The sequence below is a fragment of the Lichenostomus cassidix genome, chromosome Z (genome assembly GCF_008360975.1).
Source record: "Lichenostomus cassidix isolate B80296 chromosome Z, HeHo_3.0, whole genome shotgun sequence".
NCBI lineage: Eukaryota > Metazoa > Chordata > Aves > Passeriformes > Meliphagidae > Lichenostomus > Lichenostomus cassidix.
The window spans coordinates 41,714,411-41,726,947 of NC_139511.1; positions in this window are offsets into that span (position 1 = coordinate 41,714,411).

Consider the following 12,537-nt stretch of genomic DNA (forward strand, 5'->3'; position numbering starts at 1 on the left):
CCCTTGCATTTCTTTACATTTTTAAACATTTGATCACAAGATGTTTTGAATGCCATTCTTTACTTTGACATCTTGTTTAATCTTCAGGCTGCACAGTCTGTTGTCCTTGCCAGCTAGGCTTTTTCTTTAGTCTGTCCTTGGATTAATGATACATTTAAATAAAAGAATGATCTTCAACAAATGACAGCAAAAGAAAGTCAGTGATACTAAAATTTTCCCATAATTAACCAAACTTTCCATCTTCACGAGTTATACAAGATTGCATATGAACATTATTATTTAAAATTTCTCCCATATAGCCCCAGAAAGTCATCTTCCACAGTGAATTAAGGTGGTTTTTGTGAGGTGTTGTGCCAACACTGAAGGTGTGAGCTCACGAGAGAGATTTTTCATTCATCTTAAACCATGCTAGAGCCTTAAAATTTTAGATTAGAAACAAAAGAAATTTGCAAATAGCCTAGGAGTTTAGAATGGTGGTTGTCCTGAGACATTCATGCCTGCCAAACGGGAAAAGCAAAAGGGTCAAACACATCCTACAAAAAACAAAACTGGTGTAGGCTCCAAGTCTCAGAGACACATGTGGGGTGTTTTGAAATTTAGGCTGGAGATAGAGAATTTGTAAAAAGATATTTAGGCTTTATCTGAGAAGTGGACATGCATACATAAACACACACAGACAGAGGTGTTCATAGCTTTGGTCTATGGGTGTGTGTTTTCTTACCCTACTGCTTGCTAACATTTGATCCCTTCCTCGACTTCAGGGACTTCTGTAAAGTAGAGGATTTTAAATGCTTCAGTATCACAGCAGACCCTGGAATATAACTGGTGTGAGCAGGGAGAAAAGAAAAACATATATATCCACCACAATCCTGCCTGGGGCAATGAAGGCAAGTTGCTTTGCCATGTGTCCACTGCCTTACCTGTAGTGCCTAAAAAACATTAACTATTTCTTCTTTCCTTTACAAATAGTTGCATTTTGAATGTTTATTGACAGGGAGAAAAGCAATGTGCATGTTAAAACTTTCCTTTCCTGGAAAGGTTTCAGAGTTTCCCTTTAAAATCAGGAATTCCTTTTCTGTCAAAACATATCTCAGAGAAATAAATATTTGTGTCAGAAACTTGCAAACAGTACAGAGAGCTAGACTACAGATCATAGCCCTAAAGAGATGATTCATCATCTCTTCATCTCTTATTTATGCAAATTTTCACATCACAGTTTGAACAAGGGGACAAGGGGGTTTGGCAGGGTGATGAGATTACTAGCAATTAGTTGTAATTCTACAGTATTGCCTCTGAGGAATCAAGCCCAAATGGAACCATTTCTTGTCAGCTAAATGTGAGGATAGGCAGAGAAGTTTTCAGCATCCTGTACATTTAAAGCACACCAAATAGGATGCTTGAGCAACAGTTTTACGACGAATTAAACTTTGATTTAACAAGAGGTGTCCCACAAACCTTGGGTTCCTTGCAAATACTTTTTGTCTGTCTGCCAGCAATGACGAGTAAATACCAGCCTCTACCACAACTTTTCACTAACTGTTGCTATGAATGTGTGGTTGTGCTGTACTGGAGGATTGTCTGCAGTGGGGCTGTGTCAGAGCTGAAGAGCAGGTCTGGCTTGGGCTTGCTGTCTGAGGCAGAAGAGGCAGAGAGTGTGGGTGGGAGGGTATGTTTGTGTGTACCAACTGGCTAGGGAAGACATGCCACTTCATTGGACCTTGAATTTGATGCTATATTCCAGAGAGCAGGACAGAAAGGGAAGACTATGTGTAAAACTAACATAAAAATTATCAGTTAAAACTTATGTCTAAAAGAACACATAACAGACTGTTTTTCCTCCTGTCTCTCTGCAGCCCAGTTTAATTTTGTTGTAAAATGAAGGAATACAACCCTGAGTAACCTTCTCTAGGGGACATGGTGTAAGCAGGGAGGCTGGACTAGATGACCTCACCCGTGGTCCCTTCCAGCCTTACCAATTCAGTGATTCTGTGATTTAGTGCACTGTATGGTAAAAATGAAAAAACTGCTCCCACTGCCCCCTCCTCACCCCACCTCAAAAGAAAGGAAAGGAAAGGAAACATTCCTTTCCTTCCTAGGATGAAGGAAAAGGCAAACTACTACTAGAATTATCAAATTCCCTACGAAGATGTAGACCTACTCTTGTCATCATGTACTGCCTGCCTGCCTGCCTTGATACCATGCTATATTGCTGTTTAGAAATTGCCTCTCACAGCAGTGACCAACTCTTGTCAATTTGGTATCTGGATTTTCATGACCAAGAAATTGTAGTCTGATCCTCTGCAACTAGGACATACTGCTAGCCAAAACTAGCTCTACAGAGTTTCACTTAATCTCTTAAAATGCAAGACTATTCAAGAAAAATTTGTTTGAGTGTTGAAAAAATTATTCCATAAAATTCAATTTACTCTTCACTCAGAGCAACAATTTTCAGCAAAGCATTTACCAGAAACCGACTGAAACCAGAAATTGTTTAAGGTTCATTATTGTTAATATGAAATTTTTACAAAAAGACGTTTCCTGGATAGCTTTTCCCCACCACCACCACCTGATCTGCTAAAAACCTATTTAAAACATTCCATGGTATTGTCCTGAGAAGAGCTGAGACAAGCATTGTGCAGCCAGACCTTCCCTGTCCTCAGGCCTGTTTTTACTGTCCTGGTCCCCTGTATGTTCCTGTCCTCTCTGTTCCTCACACCACCCAGCATCCAAAATAATTGCTGTCACAAGTGGTGGCCCAGCAAGTGGAGGCAGATGATGCTCAGTGTGTGAAGGTCTCAGGCCTTTCTTATCCCTCATATGGCTTAGGCAGCAGAAAGGACCCAAGTAAATCCACAGTCCTGGCATAAAACAGTCATGAGGTAACTCAGGTTCTCTCTTTGAGGCTTTGTTTTATGTATTCCTGGGATTTTCTCATCTTAATTAGTACCTCAGTAGGTAATTTGTGGTTTTCTAATCCATCACACCCCTGAGACAAGTGTGGGTTTTGCTTACAGAAGAAAGCAGTGTAAGGGACTAATGCCCACACAATGCTCCTTCTGGAGCAGCCAGCACTGCCGCCCTCCAGGCAAGGCCAGTTTGTCCCAGCTGGCACCACTTTCAGCTGTCTGTGGTGTCACTTGGCAGCGGAACACAGAGTGGAAAGGTCAGCTCTGCAGGCACCACCAGACACCATTGAAGGAGCAGAGAGCAACTGGCACAAGCAAGGCATCCTCAGTTGTTTCACAGTGGGTCTGTGCAAAGTCTGGATGCCAACAAAAAGCTGACTCTATGTTCCTGCACCCGCTGCCTCACCTGCCCTGGTGAGCTCTACCACTCCTGTGTGCAGAGGGAAATGGGAACGATTTGCTGGTGTAAAGGTGCTTTGGTACCTGTACCAGCTTGTCTAGAGCTGCTAAAGTCACAGACCTTGACATGCAGGCCTTGTGAGCAGACACTTCTGGGAAGGGGAAAAAAATTAAAATATGCTAGTCACCAGATCTGCCACAAACCACATCAGGAAGAGCTGAGTGCAGTGATCTCCCAGAGAGGCACTAACCTTGAAGAATGTCAAGGGAGGTAGGTGGACTGAAACACAAACAGGTCTTGTCCTCAGTGCATGGAAGGTGGCTTATCTGGATTAATAACTGGTGCTGGCATGGTTGCTGAAGCTTTCATTTTCTTGGAATTACCTTAATACCAAGTGTCTGGTAGCAGGTGTGCTTGTGGACATTTGCAGGCAATTATCTCTGCTGACAACAAGGATATAATAAAACCCTTAATGCAGGAGAGAGCAAGGCACAGCCAGGCAAGGACATTAAGCAGGGCAGTACATCTCATCATGTCCTTGTTCCAAATATATACTTAGAATTACAGCAGCTGTTCTACTCCCCAGTCAAAACCCCTGCTGGCCTTCATTGCAACAAAAGCATCCTCTTCTGAACTGATTTTGGTTCTGAATGTTAAAGAATAAGGGCAGTGATAGGGATTGTAAAGAGAGCAGTAAACACTTACTACATTTGCCAATACAGGGCAGGTGCCTAAAAAAAGCTCCAGGTTTCTCTAGGCTGCTGCACCAGCACAAGGTACAATAAAGAGCAGCTGGGCTTGGATGGAATTTTTGCTCTTCATCAAGACCCATGTAGGGAGTGTCTTTCCACTTAAGACTCACTTGAGGTGAATTTCCTCAACCCCACCATATGCCTGTGAAGAGCTGCGGATTGTATCTTCCTTCTAGACTGAGAATTCGACAGATTTCCTTCTGTTCACTGTGTGTTCTGGTTGCCATGGCACGTAATGGAGTGAATCCCGTAATTTCCTGAGGAAGGGATTGTGAAGGTCTCTTCACCTGCAGGAGGGCTCTGGGTGGAAGCACACATGTGCTCACCATTCAGAGCTGTACAAACTCACTGTGCAGCACACAACCTGCCAGCAGGCTGCAGGGAATAACTTGTCCAACTGGTGGCATCAGAAGGCTTTGCTGTTTTTGATCTGTGGACCATGGATGAGTCAGCAATAGAGTGAAAATTTAATGTCTTTGAGAAGCTTGTCAAGCTACACAGAACTAGAAACAGGAAAGGAATAAGGTTCAGTGAACATCTCTTTCTCCTGTGCTGGTGTCTGGTTTTAATCTCAGTTAATATGCAGCAAATTTGAAAGAAATAAAAACCAGGAAAGTCAAATTCATATAGGAAAAGTCATTTTTCTACTATGAACTGTACTTCTTCCTCAATTTCTCATTTATTGGGGTCAGAGTTAGTCTGAGACGATAATACCTTTATTTGGCACCAGAAAAAGCAGTCTGCCACAGAAACTGTGGAGAAAACAAAAAATCTCCAACATTTTTTATGTTAGAGAGCCAAGGCATTACTTTATTATCTGGCCAGGATGTTGTTTTGGCCAGGATATACTACAGAAATCATCTCAACCACACATAACCTAGGTGTGCAGAGAGAATCATTCCATGACACATGGCATTTGCTAGATTTTTCAGATATTTTATACCGTCAAAACTCATAAAAAAGGTACTTGGTCCATTTCCAGTGGTTCCAAGTTGCATAGTTTCTAGTATTTGGTTTCCTATTGGATCCGGATTTCTTCACCTTCAATGTTAATTAGGTCTTTTTTATTCCTCTTTTCCCAGACCAGGTATCTCCGACTGGCCAGGGGTGTTGTTTGTAGTCGACGGTCTGTTAATGACCGCTGAGAGCTGTTATCTTTTGTGTATCTTCTGTGCTACTCCCAGCCTGCTGAGATGCTAAGCTCATCAGTCCTCACTTAGAGGAACAATGCCTTGGAAAGAAACTTTAGTTCTCTTCCCTCGGGGCAAACGTGAACGAACTTAGTAAAGTTTTATAAATATTTTTAAACTGGCGCATTTTCCAACATCAAAACTGTGGGAAAAACACAAATTCTCCAACAACATCTTTTCAGTGTTAGAGAATCAAGGCACTGTTTTATTCTGGCCAGGATATGCAATAGAAATCATTTCACCTACATGTGAGGAATATGTATTATAATATTGGCTTTTTGCAAATATTAAAATGGATGCTATGTGCATAATTTTAATTCTTACAAAAGTAGCCTTGTTACAAAGATATAGCTATGTAACAATAACTAATGGCTTTCTTTCTGTTACTAACTAAATTTAGACATAGTGGTGAAATAGCTAATACTGTTATTTTAGAATGTTTGACTTCTACTTACAATAAGTGAACTCCCTGCTTGATTGGATAACATCCTAAGAAAGGTGCGATGAAGACCCCTGTGACTCATATGTCAACTATCAACAACTGCCATCTGCAGAAACCATGGAACAGGGCTCAAGCTGGACATGAGAACAAAAATTGACTAAAACCACAGCCAACCGATGCATATGCTTTAAAAAGGCGACTCCAAGGAGGAGCCATGCTAAACAGTTCCTAAAACATGCAAACTAGTCTGGGGGAATTTTGAATATGCATGATTGTCTGTGGAAGGCATCACGCTGATGCAATAGGAAATGTATTTTAAAGGTGTCTCTGTCAATGGCAGGTGTGCTTCTGGCTACGTGCCAACCACACAGCACTGTTACTTTGCTTTATTGTCTCTGTTCCCTATTGCCCTTCATTAAACTTTCAAATTTTAACAGGAGAGTGAAACTTCGTTTTTCATATACACACACCCGGATTGTGCAGTGAAAATCATTCCATCACATATGCCTCTTTACCAGCCTTTTCACATATTTATACAGACAAAATCCAAAGAAATTCTAGTACACTGGTCTTAAATGACGCAATTCTTAGTATTTGATCTCCTGTTGGCTAAGGTTTGTTTGTCTTTGGCCAGGGGCAGGGGGAATTAAAGTTTCTCTACAAAAGACTCTGTTCACAGGGAGAGGCCTCATGAGTTTAATATCTACAGATTGGGAGTAGCCAGAAGATATACAGGAGATAAATGAATATTACCCCAAATATCACCCCCTGGAGAGGTCAGAGACTCCTGGTCTGGGAAAGATTGATAACAGAACCAAAGAATGAGGACCAAATTAGCATCGAAGGCAAAGGAATCAATAACCAACAGGAGACTGAATACTGAAAATTGTGTCATTTAAGACCAGTGTACCAGAATTTCTTTGGGTTTTGTCTGTATAAGTATGTGAAAAGGCTGGTAAAGATGCATATGTGGTGGAATGATTTTCACTGCACTATCCAGGCATGTGTATATGAAATTATTTCTAATGCATATCCTGCCCAGAATAAAGTAATGCCCTAATTCTCTAACACTGACAACTTGACTGATAGCATTTCTGCTGCCACCTTTTCTTTAATCTGATATCACACACTCTAACATGCATTTCAGCTTTCTGGCCCCAGCAGCGTGAGTGTGAACCCAGGAAGAATGATCACCTCTCCTGAGACAACTAGACGAAGCAATGCACTGTACTTTTCTGTAGTTGCCAATGGTTTGGCATGACTGTCTGAAGGAAGGTATTTCTGCTGTGAATAAACAGACCTTGAAGCTGAAGAATTGCCATAAGTTCTCCTAACTCGGGGATGATACCTGAGTCAAGGGCAATACCAGGAATCATAGGATTCGCAGAAAAGAGGGGGAAATGCTCCTTGAGTAGCTGTGCAGAACAATCTATTCACTTTACCTTCAGTGCCTTTGTCAGGAGGAAATAGGGAAAAGTTCAGGCCAGGAGACTTCAATGACAGAGCACTCTAAAGCCTTCAGATCAAAGCCACAGACAGCACAGCTGTGCTGCTTGAGTGATGATCATCTTGTAGCTGCAAATAGAAGAGGTCAGAGAGAGAATACAAAATAGAAAGAATTTTCTGCGTGACACAGTCCCTTGTCTTGTTTCTGTCAGGTCCATATTTCTTTATTTCTTTTGACTGGTCTTCATTACTCCTACTGGAGTCTGTATTCCCTTTATTTTGTAGTGTAGCCTGAGTCAACAACCAAGCTAGCTTATTTCACAGAATAAACCATCTCTACAGGGCTGACCTTGCCTTGTAGAGATGTGATAGCAAAATCTCGTTGGGCTTCACAGTGGGAGATGAAGTAGATGCACAAAGAGTGAGCCTAAAGAAGTGACTTTGTGTCTTGTTGGACTGTTACTTTCAGAGATTGCATATAGAGAACTAAAGGCAAGCTAAATCCATTAGTGCAGACGAAAGATTAAAACTGCACACAGATGGCTACAATTTGTGCAGCACTTCTTCATGAACAGGGCTAGGGAGACAGTACATAAGTTCAAAGTCATTATATTGCTGTAGGGGAAAAAAAAAAGATAAAATGCATCCTGTGGAATGGTAATTGCTGATTTTAGACAATTAACTCTGTCTTCCAAAATGTAATGAAGAAATATCCAGAAGATATGAAGTCTGCTGCAGTCAAAACAAGAAGGGATCAATAGAAACAGATTTCCCAACATCTCAGTTGTCCCTCTTTCCTTTAAAAGTCTGATCTGATTTCCTCAGAAAACATGACGGGACGCCTCCCCTTATGCCTCTCCCAGCCACAACAGATTCTTGTATTTTATTCATTGGGTAGTTTCACTCAGATTTAACAGAAAGGTGAAGACCCCAAAGGCCATCCATTTCCCATAAATTACATGGAAGCAGCTACCTTAGTGCAGAGCAAATAGTTGCTATCAAGTGCCTCTGTTTAAAAAGAGGGGAATGGCCTTCTGCACTTTTAAACATAGAAAAATCACAGGAGCGAGTTCCAGAGCCATTATAAATACCTCAACCACATGAATTCTTTCAATTTGTAAGGCAGAGAACTGTTCTAAGTTCAACTTCTTGAGCTTGTGGGGCTCTCCATGTCCGCTTTTCCTGGCTGGCTGGCTGGTTTTTACAGTAACTAAATCCTTTTCTGCAGCAGCAGTCATGCAAGTGTTGGTTAGGGTTAGCAAAACTGTGGAGTGTTGAAAGGTATGGTTCTAAAAACACAGATTGCCTGCTACAAGCTCCTGCCCAGACTCCCCAGGCTGGGGCCGAAGTAGGCACCAGCCCAGAGGCAGTGCCAGCCACAGGCAAGCAGCAAGGGCAGGAGGACTGCTTGTTATCCCAGGTGATTGTTCCCCAGAAGGGCTAACAGTTTAGCAGTGCTGTGTATAGAGTCAGCCTCCTGAGTGGAAGAACTACATGAATTTTTGAGCAACAGGAAAAACCCAACCCACCTATCATGCTCCGTTGCGACGAGGTAAGTAGATGCCAGAACCAGCAAGACACGGCCAGAGCCTTGAGAGAATGCAGAGGTCAGCAGAAAAGCACCCAAAAGATAGCTCTAAGGAACTCCAGCCACTCCAGACAGAAAGTCAGCCTCACTGGGGGTCCAATTTAAATGCCTCTATGTTAATGCAGGCAACATGGGAAATAAACAGGAGGAACCAGAGCCAGGTGCCCACCTGCAAGACAATTACTTTATTGGCATCACACAGACATGGTGAGATGACTCCTATGACTGGAGCATTGGAATGGAAGGAACAGGATCTTTAGGAAGGATGGACAAGGGAGGCAAGGAGGCAGTCTTGCCCTCTATGTCAGTGACCACCTGGAGTGCATGGAACTCCACCAGGAGCTGGATGAGGAGCTGACTACGGGTCAAGATTAAAAGGAGGGCAGGGACAGGTGCCTTTATAGTGGAAGTCTGCTACAGGCCACCTGACCAGAAAGACTGAGCCAATGAGGCCTTCTGAGAAAGACAGTAGCAGCCCCACATTCACGAACCCTGGTCTTCATGGGGACCTTCAACACCCTGACATCTGTTGGAGGGACAGCACAGCAGGGCATAAGCAACTCAGAAGGTTTCTGAGTCACCATGCCTTGATGACAACTTCCTTCTCCAAATAATAGAGGGGACAACAAGGAGAGATGCATGCTGAACTTATTCTCAGCAGTGAGGAGGGACTGGATGGGAAGCTCAAGGGCAGCCTAGGCTACCGTGACTGTGAAGAAGTGCAGTTTGACATCCTTGGGGCAGGGAGGAGGGCACACAACAAGCTCACTACCCTGGATGTCGGGAGAGCAAGCTTTGATGTCTTCAGGGATGTCCTTGATAGAGGAATGGAATAAAGCCCCGTAGGGAAGAGGAGCCAAAGAGATCTGGATGATACTCAAATATTATCTTCTCCAGGCTCAAGAGCAATGCGTCCCTACTAAAAGGAAATCAGGGAGGAATTCCTGTAAGTCTGCATGGACAAACAAGGAGCTCCCGCATGAACTTAAACACAAGCAGGTAGCCTACAGAGGGTGGAAGAAAGGACAGGTGGCCTGGGAGGAATATAGGAAACTGTCTGAACAGACAGGCATCTGGTTAGCAAAGCACTGACAGACTTAAATCTCACAGAGAACCTATCCTGCATGCTATCAACAAGACCTCTCTATCAGCTAGCAAGCATTGTGGTACTCAAATACTATGGTGTATACAGACTGTCTCATCCAATCGTCTTATAAGAGCAAGGTTGAGGACTGTACAGTCTTGTCAGATGCACATTTATATAGTCCCAAATAATGCCATATATGCTTATATTTACCTATGCTTTACATGTACATTATATGCTTTACATTTACAGTTTTCTACTGTATGAGTCGTCCTTTTCCTAATATGAACATTTGAGGTCAGAAAAGGGAGGAGCAATGGGAACAGAGAAAAAAATGAGATCTCTGCAGAATATTTCAAGGTTTTTTCTGTGAGAATGTCCACTTTTTCCTGACAGTGTGGTTATTGCCAGGAACAGTTTAAGGGTCAATCCCTTCCATTATGAATGGAGGAACAGAGTTGGTTTCTCACCGAAAGAGCCTGACATGAGGTCTCATGGAGCACCTAAGCTGTCATTCAGCTGCAAACATGTCAGTGATTTCAAAGCTGTTACCACAGTCAAGGCATTTTTTTCTGTGTATTTTTTCACACTATCAAGATGCTATCACCCACACATTCTAGTTAAATGATATAAAAAAATGACAGCTTGCACTGCAGTTCTGCCCTTTCCATTTCTGATTCCAGCTGAGTTACTAAATGGGCTGAAATTCCCAAGATTGCAATTTCTTCCTAAATGCTGTTTAGGTTCAAGAAAGCACATCATTAAAACCACACACAGCGCCTTTTCTATGAAGTAATACTTTTATCTGCCCCAAATGCCAGTCAGACCAGCAGGGAAAAAGACTTCTGTGATTTTCCCTGTTCTGTCTTTCACTCTGTGTTACATTTGTCAATGTCCTGCCTATGCTATACCTTTGATTGCTGCAGTAATCAGCATGATCACAGAGTGACTTGTATTATTAATGCCACATCGAACCTTCCCAAAAGGAAATAGTAATATTAACAGAATAAACTCTTCTCTACTGTAAATAAGCTGTCGTTAATTAAAATAGTAAGAATTATTTGCTTATCTAAATGCTCAGCTTTATTAGAAAAAGTCATAGAGCCTTACAGCAAAAACTAATGCTTGCATCCAATTGCTGACCAGGATAAAACATGCATTTTTAAGTTATCTTTATTATTCTTCATATTGTAGACAATTGTTTGCTATAAAATAGCATGCTACAGTCTGAGGACGGACAGATCCTTAGAATTATTTCTCAGTTTTCCAAGTATAAAAATATTTAATAAAAAAACTTAGCACTTGTAAAAGAAAGAAACTATCACATTTTACAATTAAATTCTGATATGCATAGTTAAAAGATATATTGGAGGTCAGGCATTCATCACAGTTCGTTGAAGAACTGGCCTTTCATGTAATTTACAGCCATGTACAGCATTAATATAACATAGTCTTTAAGTAGTAGCTGGTCTCCCCCCTTTCACTTCTGGTAGAGCACCACTTGTGGAAAGGTCTTTATATTATGGCTTACATTAAAATTTATTTTGTATACTTGGGTACAATGTTTATTATGTATTGGGCATTTCTATGCTGCTGAACACTACAGCCACAAACTGCCACCAATATCAGCAGGTTGGAAGGTATCTTAACAGCTCTGCTGTCTGTATTCATTTTCCATGCTGCAATAACTGGCAGTCGTTGCACAGACAGAGAATTAAAGATTTAATAACTCAATCTAGCAGAGGTATGAGTTTGAAAGCCAGGACACAGCAGTTTTATTTGCTGCAGTGAATAAGAGAAAGAGGGGGGAAAAAGAGAACTACAAAGACATTGAAGTGTAAGAGCACACATCAGGTTAACAAGCAAAATAGACAACTAGCAGGGGAAGATTTGAAGAAAAAGCACCAAAGCAGTGAGGTCAAAGTACAAGGCTGCTGTGCCACATTGTCTGCAATTGCAAAACACCATTAAAGTTCTCACCAGCATTAGTTATGATTCCATGAGTTATTTTTCCTTCCTATAAATTTCACTCCTTGCAGCACTTCTCCCTTTCCACAGTCAAGTTAAAACTGGTATTGGCGATGCACATTGCAGCTCTTTTCTGGCGCACTAGGCTTCTTCCCTCCCTGGGCTATTTATCCCTTTCCCTCACTGGTGACACACAGTACTGCCCATCACAGTCCAGGGAGGGACACAAGATGATCACAAAGCATGAAGTAAGAAGGAAGGATTTGTTAGACAGATAGCAGATGTAGCCTCTCCTTTGGTGGATGGCTCATGTCATACTCTATGAGGTGTTGCAGTGTCATTAACCCTCTTCTCTTCCCTTGTGCCTGTGGAGAAGACATGAGCCACTTACCCAGTTTGCTCCTCATGATCACAACTGAACAGATTTCCTGTGGTGGAAACCCAGTGCAAGGCCTTTTGGCTTTAAAAAAGGACCCTTTATAAAGATACCTTGGTTTGGTAAGGGCACAGTGCTACAGCATGAAAATAAATGTGCTCTCTGTGAATTGATGTCCTGCTACAGTTCAGAGACCAGGACACCCCAGCAAGAGAGGCTCTGGCTTCTTCATTCATTCTCCTGGGTGGATGAAGGACAGGTCACTCTGATTTCTTGATGGTAGCCCTCAGTTCTGTGTACGGATTGTGATATCTGGTTCCACAGAAGCAAAATGGACTCTTGACTTTAGGCTCAAAGCTATAGTTCTTAAAGCAAGGAATGGAAA